Below are 18,667 nucleotides of genomic sequence, written 5' to 3'. Positions count from 1 at the left end.
AGACTGGTTCCTCCGCCCTTTTATTAAAGAGATGAGATCATTTGTCAAAGACACGACTAGTATGATCCAGATATTAGTGGGCCTAAATACTTTGACTACAGATATTCTAGTCACTCTAGAAGTCAGTTCTTTATATAGCAGTATTTCTCTACTTGATTGTATTCAGGTAATGAATTGTATTTAAACAAAAAAAATCCACATTACACCAAAACCACCACAATAGAGGTAGAGAAAATCATCCTCTCCCTTAAACCTTCTAATTGTAAGGGTGATATTTGGCCAGAACAGATAATAAAAGATGCTGCCAGAGATCTATCACCTTTCATTTCCAAACTCATTAATGCCTCCTTCTCTACAGGTAATATCCCTGCCAATTTAAAACAATCCTGGGTGCTCCCGCTTCTCAAGAAGCATACATTAGACCCTCTTATTCATACCAACTACCGCCCAATTACTACTGTACCTTTTCTATTGAAGATACTGGACAAAGTGGCCTACACACAAATTCAAAAACATCTTGAACTACATAAGCTACTGGGAGCTAGACAATCCGGCTTCCATCCTTTACATGGAACCGAAACAGCCCTCATTGATTTAAAGACCCAAATAGATGAACTGAGAGATCGAGGAAAGACAGCACTTCTCCTCTTACTCGATCTGTCAGCTGCATTCGATCTGTGGACCACAAGGTCCTCTGTAGACATATGGACTCTGCTGCTCACTTCTCCACCCAGGCTATCAGATGGATAGAATCCTTTCTGAGTGAGAGAACTATGCAAGTCTTTTCCCCAACGGCAGCAGCAGACCCCACACCAATCACATGTGGAGTCCCCCAGGGCGCTTGTGTCTCCCCAACCCTGTACAATATATTCACCAAACCTCTTTTCGATGATTTGGACCATCTAGGTATCACCTACACTAACTATGTAAATGATACACAGATTCTCCTCCCGCTTTCTGGGGATCATGGTAAGTACAGGGAGTTGGTGAATAGAATGTATCTCATCATTCAGGCTTGGATGGCATCTCATGGTCTATGCCTGAATGATGATAAGACAGAGCCAATATCAACAAATTAGGCCCTGACGATTCCGCGTTCAGTATAGACGGCAATGTCATCAAGGTCTCTAGGGAAGTAAAAACGCTTGGTTTTTACCTTGATTCAACCATGTCATTCACTAAACAGGTCAACTCCTTAGCATCAACCACAGCCTATACTTGTAAATTAATAAGAGCAGGTAAACCCTTCCTATCCAATGATAGTTGCATGATCCTAGCGAGAACCTTAATACTCTCCAGACTCGACTACTGTAATGCCCTTTACAGTGGTGCCAACAAAGCCATTACCCAAAGGCATCAAACTCTACAAAACAATGCCTTTAGAGCTGCACTTGGCATAAATAAAAGGGAGCATATCTCCTCTATTAGACGTCAACATAAATTGCTCTCTACTGATGACAAAATCCATCTAAAAATGATCTCCCTAACTCACAAAGCTCTCAACAATGCGGCTCCTAGCTACTTGATGGACAGAATAAAGAGAAAAACATCTAGCAGACCAACAAGAACTGTCAACTCCAACTGTCTGCTAGTACCAAGATTTAAACTTGCCAAAATTGGCGGCATCAGTTTCCCTGTGATAGCTGCCAAACTGTGGAATGCTTTACCACATAATCTGAGAGCAGACCAACCATTCTCACACTTTAGAAGGAACTTTATCAAATACATCAACTCTAATAACTTGCAATCACCTCCGTAGTTCCCTCTGTATCCTTAAACTAACTGGACTAAATATATGTATTATTAGAAATCGATCAACATTTGTATATATCCTAAACACAAATTGTAATATACCCATACCTCCACCTACCCTGTATATTAATTGTCCTCAACCATTTTGTCTGCATTGCATCATTATAACTATGTAAACTGTACATCTATGCACCACTGTAAATTTTGTAAATTTTGTAACCTTGTCAATTTCAGATTCCTGTAACATTGTAAGTTTTGCATATACTTTTTCTGTTTCGCCCGGTTAACTTTGGGTCTGGCGCGCATTATAAATTAATAAACAAGCAAACAAACAAACAAACTCTGTACCTACGCCTTTCCTTTTGGAATGCACCAGGATCGCTCTTATGGAAATCTTCTTTCTGTATGATGGCTGCTTTTATAACCAAAAACACGGTACAAGTATGGGGGCAATCTTTGCCCCAGACCTTGCCAACCTCTTTATGGACAATCTAGAGGCAAATTCTATCTATCACCTACAGAATCCATACAAAAACAATATCTTTTGTTGGTACCGTTACATTGACGATTTATTTATGGTGTGGAGAGGCCCAATTACAGATCTACTTTCTTTCATTGAATGGCTCAATCGACAAAACCCACATATCCAATTCACTGGCACTCATAATGAAGACTCTATTGCTTTTCTTGATCTTGTAATTATGAAATCTCAAAACGGACACCTTGAGACAACATTGTACCGTAAAGAAACCGATAAGAATACACTCTTACGCTTTGTTAGCTTCCTTCCAGCAAGTTTAAAAGAGAATCTTCTGATAGGACAATTTCTCAGAATTAGATGGAATTGCACACACATCTCGGATCTCTTGTCCACTAATAATTCACCATAGATTTTATTAGACCTTTTCCCTCTGGCAATATACAGGGCTGGATGAATAGTAGCAACATCGGCTGAAAATGGTTTAACTACATTTTCAATTTCATCACTATTCAAAGCCCTAATGCCATTATATGGATCATTTGCTAGCAGACGAATTTGTCGACACCATTTTGTTAATTTTAGGCAAGGTACATTTTAATTTCATATCACTATTACTGACAGTAACATTACTAGGGCCCCTATCATTCACAGAGGGAAAAGTCAAGTTTAACTCTACATGAGTCCGGAAATGATAACTATACGGTAAATGGAGAAGTCCGAAATCAGTGATATATCTAAGTGTAGGAAGATTACCGCACATATAGTCTAACGTGGCCGATCTAGATCCACTTGACCAAGTGCATTTGCCGGGGTGTCACCTTTTGTTCTTCTGTTAAGCGGCCATATACCCCATTCTGCCATAATGTTCTTCCATTCCAAGCCTTTATCTTGCATTTTGAATTCTCCATAATATTAGTTGCAAAAGGCAAACAGAGTCAGGGGCAAGGCTTGGGGGCTATTTCAACTCTGTCTCATTAGATACTTTTGATAGTCTTAACATAAGATCCCCATTGCAGTGTTCTACATACATGCTGGAGTGCGGTTGATAAGAGCAATGGAACTTTTGTGCTATACCTAGAGCTTTGCACTTCTTTAATAACATGAACAATAAAATGGATGCTTTGGTCACTGTCTATAGTGAGGGGCAATCCAAATCGGGGTATGAACTCTGCCAACTACTTTTTTGCCACTGTAGCAGCATCGGCCTTTCTTCATGGGTAGCCCTCTACCCACCAAGAGAATAAATCTACCATAACTAAACAATAAGTAAAGTTCATGCAGGTATGGAGCTGCATGAAGTCTGTCTGCATGTGCACGAAGGGACCCTCCAGTTCTGGATCTGCAGACAGCCTTGTGGGTACCACTTTCACAACATTCTGTGTCATTCACATAACACAGTTCTCACAATAACCTTGATCGATAGTATCTAAAGCAGGGGCAATCCAATCTGGTTTCAATAGGGTGATGTGGCAGGATTACTATACTATGCTAAGAGATTAATCAAACTATAGGTCCAGACTGTTCAATTTTTGGCAGCCCGAGGCTGCACACTGCACATAGCGCACATGACACATCCAGGCATGCTCAATAGAACACACAGGCCCCAAAAACAGCTACTTGGACATGTCACATCCACCACCTAGGCCCATTTTCGTTTCTCCACTATCCGCGCGGTTACCATATATGGAATATAAGAGTTGTTCTGACTTTACTTTACTTTATTTATCATGCACATCCATGGACACTTGGGCTTGAGGGCACAATAAGACATAGACAACGATTAACATTTATGAGCCAATATCAAGCAGAGATTTAAATAGCCTAATTAAACAGGCTATTTAAATCTCTGCTTGATATTGAATTAAGTCAATTAGACTTAAGCTCCAAAAGAGCTGTCTCTTTTCCAGAGCCCACACAAAAACCAGATAAATGGTTGTTTAAAACAGGATGAGCTTTTAAGTGTTCAGATATTTGTTCATCGGCCACACTGTCTAAGATTTTCAATAAAAAGGAGGTATTAGTAATAGGCCTGTAATTGTTGGGAAGATCAACTGACAGACCTGTTTTTTTTCAGAATGGGCATAACACAAGCACTCTTAAGGTCCTGTGGTACGATTCCAATTTTCAATGAGATGTTAATAATGTAGGGGAGCAAGTTTTAATTATCATTGTTATATGAACATAACATTTTTTGCATTTGGTAGTCTTAAGTTATTTAATTATTATTTCCAGTTCTTTTACTGTGATTTCAGTAAAGTTAAAGACTGGAATGGATCGAGATCTCTCAAAAACCCAGTCTGTTTTCATAGTCTCTTTGCTCATTAGATTATTGTTTTCTCAGTAATATTTTCTCTGATTAGATGCAGCTTGTCTAGCATAGCTTGTTGCATGAAATCACACAAGTCATCATTGTCTTGAATAGACCTTGCTGGTATGGTGTGGTTTGTGGATTCTTGCACCTTTAAGTTTTTATTCTGTAATGTTTTGGCCTCTATGATGGCTCGTCTATAGTTGTTTGCAGTGTTCTTATATGTACCTAGAGAATCCTGCGTCTTATTAGTTTTCCAAACATGGAAAAGCTTGAGAGTTCAAATGTTGTAATTCAGGAGTGAACCATGCATTACGCCTGGTCTCTGCCTTGGGCGTTTTTCTTCTTTATAGCGGCTAGTATATTAGCAGGTTTTTCAAGGTTAGATGATATAACTTTTGAAAACTCCTCAGCGGAATCCACATTGGTGAAATTTAGGAGTGAGTGGAATAGTGGTTCAGTTTTATCAACAGTGATGTTTTTCAAATTTTTTGATAGGATTTCTGTACCCATTTTCTGTTTTATTTTCATAGGGTAATCAGCTATTATGGTAAATTCTACAAAGGACTGTTCAGACCAGGGGCAAGGTAGAACAGATACCTCCCTTGATTTAATTTTATGACACGCTTCCCAATCCAGGGTATGACCAAGATTATTGGTTGGTTCACAAATAAGTTGCTCAAAGCCCTATTCCTCCAAAGCAGTTTGTAATTCTGCCACCTCATTGTCTTCCTTATTTATTTATTATTTTTATTTATTTGCATTTGTAAAGTGCCCTTGCAGCCCGGGGGCATTGAGGCGATGTTACAGGATTTCGTAGGAGATTTTGATTCATAGGTTAACAGGCATCCAGAGGTCTCTTGGTTACAAAAACACAGACTGTGTAAGATACAGAGATGATCAGAGTTACAAACAAATGTATATAACAATGAAGTCAATTAAGGGGTTTGATAGTAGACATTTTCCTTTCAGACAAAAAGTTTAGTTTTGACAGCTTTGGGGAATGCTTGGTGGGAATCTATCATTCTTAGGTAGGTGGGTAGTGTGTTCCAATGGGTGGCAGCCAGAGTAGGGAAACTTGATCCACCTGTGCAGACTTTTTGAGTTTTAGGTGTGACAATCATGTTGGAATAGCACTTCCTAAGAGGTCTTGTGGCGGTGTGCTTGTTGATTATCTGAGCCAAGTACGGGGGTGCAAGTTCATGGAGGCATTTATGCATGAGGGCAAGGGTTTTGAAGACAATTCTCTCTTTGACAGGGAGCCAATGGGCCTGCCTTCTAACTTCAGAAATGTGGTCTTTTCTAGAGGTTACTGTGGCTGCCCTAAGAGCGTTATTTTGAACCAGCTGGAGTTTGGGCAGATTTTTGCATGATGTCCCTACGAGGAGGGCATTGCAATAGTCCAACCTTGATCCAATTATTGCCCTGGCAAAGGTGAGGCAATTCTGGCGTGATAGGAAGGGTCTGGCTGCGTTGAGGACTTTAGAGTAATAGGCTGATGAGGATGCAATGGCATTAACCTGTCTATCTATGGTGAGATCAGAGTCCAGGTAGACTCCAAGTGTCTTAACATTGTTAGAGACCTTGATGGGAATATTATCAATGATAAAGGATAAGTACTGTTCATCAAGGTTGCCCAGTGTGGTGTGTGCCCATATGAGCAGGAGTTCAGTTTTTTCACTGTTAAGGCAGAGCCAATTGTCTGCCATCCAGGATTGGATAGTGGAGTAAATGGTGGTGAGCATGTTCGATATCTCCGATAGTCAGATACCAGATATATGCCTTTATAAGATGCGCTCTGTGGCCAGCTCCTTGTGACAACTACTGTAACTTGCCATAATGCGCTGACTCAAATGTCATCTGACTATTCAGTGTATTTTTTCTTTTTTCTGTCTAACAAGAAACTTGTTTTATTCATAAGTTTGACTTTGTGTCTGTTCTTGCTCTGGTTCCTACCTAAAATTGTTGGGCCCTCGTGAAGGGTAATCATACAATTTTTATCTGAATGGGCTAAGCCGAGAGCTTCACTGACCAAGCAGGGGAGGAGTACCTTGAATGCCAACAGACGGCCATCTGAGAAACGCCACAGGGAGTCTACTCCGAACTTACCATAATGCTGGGTCCATGTCACCTTTTCAGCTTGGTCTTGAAGGATTGCCAGGCTGGAAAGGGAGGAGATTGTTGACAGTGGAGCCCGGACGTGTACCAGTGTCCCGTGTGATCTCTGTGGACGATGGGGGCTTGTGGTGCAGGGGCCTGATAATGCCCTATGACAGAATACAACATTGGCGATGAGGTGGTTACATCCGATCACACAGACCCGCAGAATAATTGCAGCGGTGTGGGCTCCTGGCGGATCGGGTCTGTGTTCAAGACAGGACGAGTAAATGTCTTTCAGAGGATCGAGTGGCGGTCGAGTCAGGGGCGTGACTATGCTTCTGCTGGGTCGAGTGGAGGAGGTCTGCTTCAAGGAATGGAGTCAGCGTCTGGACAGCTCGAAGAGCAGGGAGATTTGTCTTTGCCGTCTCAACCTACCATCTATCAAGTTGGAGGCCTATCCCAATCTGGAGTCCTGACTTATATGGAAGTGCTAAGTCGAGAGGCAGTTTGTGAGCGACCTCCTGTAATCATTTGGAAGTCGTTTGTCACCAAAATCTATGATTTGGTGAGGCTTGTGGAAGTTATCACCACAATTCAGAAGGTGTCAATTTTTTAGCTAAATCCAGAGCGACAAGAAAGTGCCAGGAAAGAAATACAATCCACTTTGAGATACAAACACATATCATCTGTACCCCTGATGAATGTCCCACAGTAATACGTGCTCTTAGGACAGAAACTTGTACAAGTTGGGTTATTGAGGAAATACTAATAAAACTGATATTGAAAAGAAATTTCTTCAGTGTGGAGTCCCACACGGAGTTAATGTAAAAATCAGCAGATTTAACCCGATTTTTTGGGATTGTTATGTGTTGTGAAGTTGAGTCTTTTTATATGTTTTATATCTTGTGTGTTGGATTATGAATTTTATGTAATATGATCATTTCAAGAGTGTTATAATTAATTAAATAAAGACATGTTTTAAAGGAAAGTAGGCAATACACGGAACTTCGTGTAGGTGCAACTCCTGTGGATATATTGTGCGTTATGTTTTACACCTTCTTTTATATACTACCAGACAGTGGGACTGCAACACAAACAAAAATATCATTATGCACAAGGGGCCCATTTAAAGCCCCCTAATGAGCTTCACCATCTGATAGTATATTTCTTTGGGTTGTAAATGGCTGAGAGGGATCATGTCCTTTACATTTAACAATAGCTACGGCTGCAGGAAGTAACAATCCAGTGAATAAGGCTGACACATATTTTCCATTAAATATTATTGGAGTGCCTATGGATGTTGAATATCCATGCAGCTTTCAAAGGACTCTGACGTTATGGGCAACCGTGTGAGCGTACCCGGAGTTGGTATGGCCAATCTATCCGAGGCTAAGGCACGGGTTACAGCCACAAGTTCAGTGACCTGTGTAGATCTGAGAACGGGTAATCAATATGCTTCTACGATAACATGGGGAGTCCATACAGGATAACCAGAGACGAAGGCCCCAGTTTCTGAGACAGGTATGCACGAGCCATCCATGAAAAGAATCAAACCGGAGTTCAACAGGGGCATTTCTGCTAAATCAGCATGAGGTGTGTAAAGACTGGAGGGGTGATATCTGTACTCCTGCTCTCTATATGGCAGAGCAGAGGCACAGAGCCCCCCGGCCAAGATTCTTTATTGGGTAGCAAATGTCGAGCAAACAAGGCTTAAGCTCTCAGGAGATGATGCAGGCTAGTTCTTAAGTACAGTGTAGTCCCCAAGCACCCACAAAGGAATGTCCACACACTATGTTAGTGATAACACAGTTCTTTATATAAATAGGGCTTTGATTATGTACACATAAAATAACACACTTTGTGCTCAAGATAATCTAAAATGGTAAATATGGACCGTTTCTATGTGGTACCACAATCACTCTTTGATTCCATTAAAATGAATTAACTGTACTCAGTTCAAATGTCATACAAATCAGTAAATAATGTGAACCAACAATAGACATAGGACGAAAGAAGGTTGGTTTAAACAATAGGAAGAATGCTGACCCGTTACCTAGATACCGGTCTGTGTGAGGATCCCCCACCTGGGCAACCTGCAAATAAAGATATAAAACAAGCCCAGTCCATATATTGTTCATATGAGTCTTATTTCACCCTAGAAAGGTTCTATGTACCTGGAATAGCAGATGTACCTGGAATAGCAGAGTTCGATGTCAGGTTTTCGACGGATACTTCTTGAGCGGGTCCCTTTAAGGCAGGAGCCACGGATCATCGAGATCCAATGAGGAAATGGTAAACAAAAGGCGTCGAGGCAGCAGCTTCAGTCCTGGCGCGGTTCGGCAATGATCGGTTGTGTAGGTTTTGCGAAGATGAGGGATGCAGTGCACCGCGACAATGGTAGTTCTTTGCCGCAAAGAGTCTGTGAAGAACTTTGGCCCAGCAAGGCGTTGAGTCGTTGTCGTCTTTGCGGTCTTTGGGTGGTGGGAAATGCACCGGCGGATGCTCCTCGGTGCGCTGGCAGCCTTGAATTTCTCCGGCCGGACAAAGCGGTCGGCGGTGCTGGCGAGTGCATCTTTCAATTCAAAGTGTGTTAATCAATGGAGTGTTGCGGCTCCGGTCGACGATGATCGTCGTCGAACGTGATAGACTTCAATGTCAGGGTGCTTTGCTTCATGATTCCGCGGCGGTCCCTGTCTCCGGTCAGCAGCCTTTCGAGGGTGTGATGTCCAGGGAGCTTTGGCAAAGATCAGCTGGTGCACGCTGGTCCCTTGTAGCTCGGGAAGAGGTCTCCTTGCGAGGTCCTCTCTTTGATCAGTTCCTTGAAGGAACAGCAGCTTTCAGATTGGCAAAGGACAGCAGCAGCAATTCTTCTTCTTACAGTGAGCTTCAAGGTTAAGCATCAAGTATCCACTGCAGCCTCTGAACGATTTCCATCAGTGAGATGTGCCCAGATATACCATTGGCCTCCCATTCACTCTGCTGGGTCACACTCAGGCAACCAATCATTCAGAAGGGCATTCATGTAGTCAGGCAGCCAATCAGGCTTACAGTGCATTCAGGCCATTCTTCTCCATCCAGACATTCACATTAGGGAATGTGGATTCTGACAAGCACCCAGCTATTCAGCACTCCACACTGCATTCATACCAGTTTCGGGTGGTGCTGTCTCAGTCATTGTGTCACACACCAGATACTAGACACCTAAAACAAGGAATGTGTATTCATCAGACACTCCATTCACGCAGGTTCCACCCCAAGGGTGTACCCACAACATACAGTCATTGGGAAGGCTCCGGCCAGTCTGGCCTGGACCTCCCCACAATACCATATATGGAAATTCCACCCAAAAGTCAGTGAGCGGGAAGGGACAGAGTCAGGGCTTCCCAGGACTATAGGAAAAACAAGTAACAGATGATAGAAAGCAAGAGGCCACAGGGTCCATCTTGTCTCCTATCAGGAATCAACTGATTCCAATGGCAGGGCCTGGGTATCCCAAAATGGAGGATACTCAGAGCACCTGTCAAATTCAGCATAGAGCTTACACCAGCCCATACCTTGCTCTGTGGGCCACACACAGGTGCCCAAAAACATACAGAAGATAACACAGTACATGCACAAAAAAGGACTACAGAACAAGGACATGGAGGCCCTGTCCCTCCAATGCATTTCCAGCATCACATGGTGACATTAGGGTCTTTACAACATCCTAACAGTCAAGCAGTTCCTTGTAATGTGGGGTTAGCAGCAAAGTAGCAGGATTCAGGACTGAACATCGCTTAAGAGTTGCATTGGCAGCAGAAATAAGCAACGTTTCATATTGGGTGAAACCGGAATTAGACACATACTGTTTCTTCCCTTTAAACATTATTGACAACACAGCATGGGGTACTGCAATCGTGACAGGGTGACCTTGTACTAGTGAGTCAGTGCTTCCTATCAATAAAGCAGCAGAGACAATAGCTCACAGACAAGCTGGGATTGCCATGGTTACTGTATCTAAGGCCACGCTGTGGTAGGATACAGGTCAATGCTTGTCACTGTGTAACTGAGTCAATACACCTTGAGCAAACCTGTTGCACTTGGCGCTGTAGAGCACACATGGCTTACTATAATCTGGAAAACCTAAAGCTGTAGCCATTGCAAGTGCTTGCTTAATCGTGACAAAGGCATCTTCTGCTTCCTGAGGTCAGGGCATGAGTTTGGTGGTCGAATCATGCATGAGGTTTTGAAGTGGCTTAACTATGGTTACATGTGGCAGGACCCACTGTCTACAATAACTAATCATCTGAGAAACCCCGCCATCTGCTTCCTATCTAATAACAACAATTTCGTGAGTGAACAAGGACTCATCAAGAATGCATGTTGGTTAGAAATTGGACCTATTGTGACCATAAGCAGGGTAGATACAGGATGTGGTATTGGATAAGACCTTATGTCTAATGCATTAACAATATCATCACAATTCAACAGTAGTGGAAACTCAGAGGCTTTAAATGTGGAGCGTGATGCTCCTGTGTCAACCAAGCATGACATATTTTGACTGACAATAAAACAATCAATGAATGGAGCAGTAAAATCAGTCAGTATGAGTGATGTAACAAGTTCAGAGACCCCTTGACAATCCTAACCATAGTCTGGAGTGTTGTCAGTGGAGGCTAGGACCTAATCATTCCACTTGGCATGGTTGGCTGTCTGCCTCAACCGCCATAATGAGGCTGATGTGGACATTTGGCTTTCTAGTGTGCAAACTCTTTGCAGTAATTACACTGATCAGTGTATGTGTTTGTGTAATACCTCTCAGCAGTTTTCCCTGGTTCATATGATTGGGGTGCTCTGCTCCCTCTTTCTCCTCCTCACCCTCGCCCGCCTGGCTTGAGGTGGAACCTACCCCTTCTCTGGGAAGTTTATAAACTCTGTATCTTTAACGCCATAAGCTTGGCTTCGGCAGTTTCTGTCTTTTGACCTTTTCATGGAAGTGCTGTTCAGCTAATAAAACCTCTACCAAACCCGTTCCTTCCCACACAATTAGCACTGCTTTAATTCCCTCTGATACCTTATGTATTTATTGTATTCATTGTGAATTTGTATATACGTTAAGTAAATTGTGTTTTAAAGAACCCACATGGCAACACGGAGGGGCCATGGGAGTGAAAATCAGACTGTAAAAAGGAAAGATAGAGGTGGACCTACTAGGAATTGTGAGGATTCATAATGTGCAAATGCAGAGAGAAAGAAGGGTTGATGGAGTGAGGGGGGAAGTGCTAGGTGTTCCAAGAGGGCAGTGCTAAGGGTGAGCAGCCTTGATGAGAGTGGTCAGCTGTCAATAAATAGTAAGTACAGTCCTGTGCTGGCAAAGGTCAGTGTGTGCAAGGAAAGTGCTGGGGGTGGATGGAGACTGGGGGCGATTGGGTGTGGAGGCCAGGGCCCTAGAGACCACAACTCAGCAACTGTGGGGTTTAGCAAAAAAGGGAGGAAGGGAAGGAAGAGGTGAAAAGGAAAGTCTTAAGGAGCTTCCCGAATTTGAGGAGGGCCGGCTCAAACAGTCAAGGAAGGGAGAGGCTTTTCCAAAGGAGGGAGCCTGCTGAGGCAAGAGATTGACCACCAGCATGCTGTTTAGCAAAGGGCTTGACATGCAGAGAGTTGGTTCTGGAAGAGCATAAAGATCTGGAGGTAGAGTATTTAGTCAGAGCTAGTTCTAGATAGTGTGGTCCCCAGCCCCAGACAGCCTTATGGATGATGCAGAGGGATTTGAATTTGAAGCTTGCAGCAGCCAGGAGCCACTGGAGGGTTTTTAGGGCTGGAGAAATGTGGTCCCTGTGCTTGAGGCCAAGGGCAAGTCTCACCGCCCTATTCTGGATTAGGTGGAGGGGCCGTAGAGAAGAGGAAGTTAGGTAAAGGAAGAGGCTATGGCAGTAGTCTAGCCTAGAGAGAACCAGAGCTCTAAAGACTTTTTCTGGGGGATAGTGAGAAAGGGAAGAATTCCTTTGAGGAGGTGGAGTTTAAAGTGGGCCTTCTTGGCAAGGTCCTGAATGTGAGGCAGGAAGTCGAAGATGGCTCCAAGGTCTCTGTTTTCAGCTGAAGGAGAAGGGAGAGCACCCATAGAAGATGAACAGAGTTAAGGGAAGAAAGAGGGAGCAGGATTCCCAATAGGAAGGATCTCAGTCTTGCTGGCATTGAGGCAGAGATCATTGTAAGTACACCAGGACTGGATGGCAGATAGGCAGTCAAGAATGAGGGAGGAAGTACGGAGAGGGTGAGAGGGAGGTTTGAAGAAGAGTTGTGTGTCATCTGCATTACACTGAAAGTTGGGGAGAAGGTGGAAATGAGATGTACAAGCAGAGCAAGATAGGTGTTAAAGAGCCAGTGTGAAAGGTTAGGATCCTGGGGAACACCACAGGTGGAAATAGAGATGGGAAGGAGAAAGAGCCCAGAGTAACTTGGGATGGACAGTCATTGAGGAAGGAGGTCAACCAGTCCAGTGCCTGCTCCATGATACCTAGGGTAACATGGAGCCATTTCATGAGGATGTAGTGGTTGACTGTTTCAAATGCAGAGGAGAGATCAAGTAGAATGAGAATGGCAGGAGAGTTGGAATCAAGAGATGCGAGCAGTACCAGAGCAATTTCTGTGCCCATGGATGCTCGGAATCCAGATTGATGGTCGTGGAGGCAACCATGTTCAGTGAGCTGGGTCAATTGGGGGAAGATTAGCTACTCCAAGAGTTTCCCAAGGAATTGGGTGATAGATAATGCTTTGAAGCACTTTGCGTGTGTATATGCGCTTTGCAAATAAACAATTACAATTACAATAGATATAGGGCGGTAGTTGGCTGGGCAGGATGGGTCTGCAGAAGGCTTTTTTCAGGAGGGGTGCCCAAGGGAGTGCTTGAGGGCAGAGGGTAAAGATTCAGTAGCAAAAGAGTGGTTGCAGAAATCAGCAAGTGCAGGGACAAGAGAGCCAATATTGTCATTAATGGTTCTGGAGGAGCAAGGGGAAACCTGTTTGTAGGAGACCTTCATGGAGCGTACAACTTTGGTGACCTCAGGTTGGAAACCCAGAACAAACTCAGCCACCGCAGCTTGAGGTGCCATAATGGCTATGTCAACAATCCCAGAGTATTGTTCAAAACATTGTTTCAAACATTCAAGATATTCAATGAGATTTTCACCCTTGGCTTGTTTGCATGAGTTAATTTTAGACCAGCCAGTATTTTGAGGGCAAATTTCAGTGATATATTATACCAACTGATTAGTAAATGTTTCAGGTCAGTCGTGTTGGAGGGTCTTCAGATGGCCAGTTGGTGCACACTTTCAGCAGGATGAATGTATCTGTGGGCAGCACAGCTCACAACAATTGATTCTAATCAAGAGATGTGGGGTGATAACTGTCTGTTAAGACACGAAGCTCCTCTTGGAACTTAATGAGTTCCTCTCATAACTTTGCAAATCGATGTCTGAGCGAGAATGCACCAGTACTAGTACTGGCTAACAAATTCAGGAACTCATAAAATGTGGATGAGGATGGAGAAACATTTAGGAAATCTGATCATGTATTTCCGGTGTGAATAGGCTGACCATAGAGTTTATTGGGGTGGATTGATGATAAATTAGCAGTTCGGTAGAGTCTGGATAGTCGGTTAATGGTCAGGTACAACATTTAAAATGGCACGGTTGTAACTGTCCAAAATATCATTGGGAATTTCCTTGGCTGCACCTCCTGTTGGATTTAAACATTTGTACCTGTCTTTGTGGTCTGTTACCTGCAGGTTGGAGCACTCGGTTTTCAGGGATTTAACTTGCTACTAGAGCATTTCTCAGGTGTCTTCAGTGCCTGGGCCATGGCCTCAGTCTGTCTCTTAGTAGCTTTGTTATACTATTCTAGATAGCTGTCCCATTGCCAATGGTGAACATGTGCATCTTTCTTTTCTAACGCCTTACATACGTTTGTTATCTTATCTAAGTGAAATGTGCCTTCCTGGGGGAAATATCTAGGTGACTCACTCTGTGTATATTTGTGCCATTTATCCAGGTACTTACATGCTTTGTACGAGTAGTGAGTAAACATGAAGTGTGCTGGACTTCCTTTAAGAGGAGGTGACACTTGTCTAGACTGACCTGAACCCATTGTCACAGTTATTACAGATCCAGGTATATTCCTAACTTCGTCTGCATCAGGATGATAGTATCCCGTGGATGGGGGAGATGGTACGGCTCATAGCTGATCGCTCTGCCCGAGATTCACTTATCACCATCTGACCTCTGTTCCTGCCTGTACAGAAATTTCAGTGACACCCACAGGTGTGGGTCAGATTCAGATGACTGCTTTTTCACTGCCTATATCCCCCCATTATGCTTCCCAGAATTCAGAGCGGTATATCAGCATTTCTCGGAGACTTGGGTAGGTGAGAGTCAAAGACAAGACACATAAACGGTAGAAACAGTACCTGTTATAGCTCCTGTGATAGGATAGAGTATGAAATATAAAGCAGCATTGCAACTGAGTTGCACATTTAGGGTTTCAAGTATTAAAGAATGGGTTTAGACAGGACAAACATGGGGCTCTCATCCAAAATATGTTCTTCACACTTACACAGAACACATCCATCCTAGTTTCTGATCCCTACTACATTATTTTGTCCGGTACAGCACTCTCATTTCCTTTAAGTCAGTAGGGTGCATTGGGTGCACTGCTTTTACTTTTGTTATTCTAAGCTGTGGTGGCCAACCATTTTGACTTTTTCAAGATCAGATAAACATTTCTGAAGGAAGGGTATTTTCCCTCCTGTATCCTTGGATATTCACAGTTTCAGATTTCATATTTTTGAATTCTGAATTCATTAACCAGATACAAACATTTACCCCAACCCATTTCACACAATACTATACAAGACATGACAATACACAGATGCAATCACCTGTGTTCACCAACCCATAATTTTCGATCAGCATGTCTTCCGCATCTGCTCTTTCCACGTTCCCTGAGTTTCTAGGTGCTCTGGCCAGCTCTTCCCAAAGACAAATCTCTCCTGGGGCCACAGGGATCACTCAGTGGTGCGCCCAGAGATCTGTGGACTTGGCCACACTGCAGCGGGAATCTGATGTTGCAGACACCAACCCTGTCGTGGAATAATTACCGCTGACTATTTTGGTGGATTGTTGAACAATCTATTCATAGAAAGCAAGCAACAGGACATCAATAAACCAACAACAGTGCAAGAGTTTGACACAAGTGAGAACCCCCTCCCTCTGTGCACTGTTCTCTTACAACCAAAGGAAAAAATGCATTCAATGGAAGAGGAGGTCTAGACAGGGCAAGGAATCATACTGAAACGATGTTACAAGCAGGGAACACAGCCTCACTATACAAGTCTTTATTACCAGCTGCATTCTCACATGTTAAGACAGTGTTATCAGGAAGGGCAGCACAAAGTGTTACATTTAGTGGAGCTGAATATACTCATCAAAGATTCACACACGGTCTTAGGCAGACAAGCATGCTTACAGTATGATGACTGCTGTTGGCTAAAGGCTCTTTTCCTAAGAAAGCATTTATAGGAACCAGGGTGCAAGGAGGAGAGTGCAAAGTTTTAAAGGAGGATGTGATAAGGGGTGCAGGTGTGCAATGGAATGAGAAGAAGAATAGGGCAACGGAGGAAGCCACTGATAGAGGGTGCCGATGATGATCAAGAGGAAATATGAGTGAGAAAGTGTGAAAGAATAATAGAAAAAGTAAGTGTGAGAGGAAGGATGAGAGAAAAGGTAAGGACTGAGGGCAAAGGTAAGAGTTGGAGAAGACAGATATTTTCAAGAGTGCCAAAGAGACAGCAAAAGCACGTTTGGGGAGAGAGTGACAGCTTGCTCACAGAGGGAGAGAGTGACAGCATGTGCGGGGGAGAGAGAGAGTGACAGTGCATACGGTGGGAGAGCAATAGCGTGCATGGAGCTAGGGGACAGTGTGTGAAGAGGGAGAGAGAGAGCATGCAGAGAGAGAGAGAGACAGGGTGCAGAGAGAGAGAGGGCTACTGCGTGCAGAGAGAGAGCGACAGTGTGTGGAGAGAAATAGAGTGAAAACCTGCAACGAGTGCACAATTGCTGGAAAAATAGATGATGCAGCAGCAACAGAAGCCTATGCAGCAGCATCATCTAGGAGAGTGCCCGAACATAAACATGGGTTAATGATTATGAATGTGTGTTTATTCTATTGTTGCGTACACCACATACCTAAAACAACAGGTGTGCATTTACATAAACATATGTTCATGCTCGGTCATCCTTTATTGCAATGCATATTCACAGCAGTGGCCTCTGATAACACGAAATATATATCGGCTTATCGAGGATTTGTTTATGGGAGGAGAGCCCAACTCCTTTCTGAGCTATAAATTAAAAATGCAAACAGCAACAGTAAACGGCCAAACTATTGGCATTGCCAATGCGTGTTCTTTATTGCGTGGGAGGGAAGTCGTTCATGGAGACCCTGACGCTTAACTCAACACTTTATTCCCGGGTACAAGGGAAGGACATGGGAACCGTGTCAGGAGAAGGCCAGTTTGGTGCTGACCCAGAAGAAGAGCTGTCACTAAGGCGATATTGTCACTAAGGCGATATGGGGCGCCTCTGACACGAGTCTTCGTGCTCCCCAGTGCCCTCCTCTCCGGTAAGGGACACCCTGCTCATCTGCCCCTGCCTATCAGAGGGATGCTTCTAAACGCTCCAACTAACATGTGCACGTTTCATTATTATATGTATGAAGGTGTGACAAGAGTCATATGCAAAGTCATGTTTTCTTCACAATTCTAAAGAAAAATACAATTTTTTTTCGAGCCTGAAGACCGAGATATAGCGTCAACATTTTATAATTGGTTGCGACCAGCGGCACAGACTGTGCAGGGCTCTGCGGCCTACCTGTTGAAAATGGCACGCGACATATGCACGCCTTCACGTTTAATCTAATCGTTTATTTTGGTCTCAGACCACTTTCCAGAAATTGTGGGCGTTGTGACATATGGGTTATTGTACCCGAAAAGAGCTTGCTCGTAGCTCCCCCCCCCCTATTAGAGCATGTTTTGGGAGCTGAGGGCAGGGATATTATGTTCGAATTGCAACCGAAAACATGTTATCACGTATTTGCAAATGTCTTGTAGAGTTCCCTTGAAGGTATTTTTGCAGTGCGCCGAATGCAACTTATTGAACATCATACAATCGAAATAACGAGGCGACATTCATTGTCAGTCATTTTAAGAAGAATGCGCTGGGCGACGGCTTTATTTTCGGGAGATACAAATTCTCATTGACGGCTCTGTGAATGCTGTGTGCCCGTCTTCCACCTCCTCGAGGACTGCCCTTGTAGAATAGACGATCATAATTGTTCCAATATACTGCACAGGGAAAAACCCACGCACACAGCTTGCTTTTCTTATACAGGAAACAGCGAGAGATAGAGTGTAAAGTTGCAGCTGCCACTATCCCTTCAGATTTCTGGTGACCTCTTAATCAGTCCCATACATTCGCATTTCACACACAAAATATCAAACGAGGGACAATCACTCAGCACGAACACAATATTTAAAATGGATAAAGCATGTACACTATACATGTACACACACACATATAACAAACCCATACTACAGACTACATGCATGTTGCTCAGAGTTATATATAGAAGAAAAGAAAAATACTTGGGGGCGATTTATGGTATTATTTGTGTGGAAAATCGGGTTTTGCGTGCCATTCTGCATGCAAAGCCCTGTTTCCTGCGTGCAAAACCCTGTTTGTCGACTCATGGAATCGACTGCCCAGCAATTTTTCGTAACTTGCAGCGACTTTGCGCAGGCTCGGCATGTCTCTGCGAGCAGTTGAGTGCCTTGCGCGAGATGCCACACAGAGCGTGGTCGAAGCCTGCGCAGAGGGAGGAGTAGGGGGTGGAACTCAGAAAATTCGGAAGAACAAGGGAAAAAGTGGCCGTTACGAGGAACAGGCCTCAGGCAGTTAATATCACTCCCACAGATGCGCACGACAAAGCGTATT

Source organism: Ambystoma mexicanum, chromosome 1p (genome assembly GCF_040938575.1).
Source record: "Ambystoma mexicanum isolate Mex_15411 chromosome 1p, UKY_AmexF1_1, whole genome shotgun sequence".
Lineage (NCBI taxonomy): Eukaryota > Metazoa > Chordata > Amphibia > Caudata > Ambystomatidae > Ambystoma > Ambystoma mexicanum.
Note: the sequence above shows the minus strand (reverse complement) of the source record.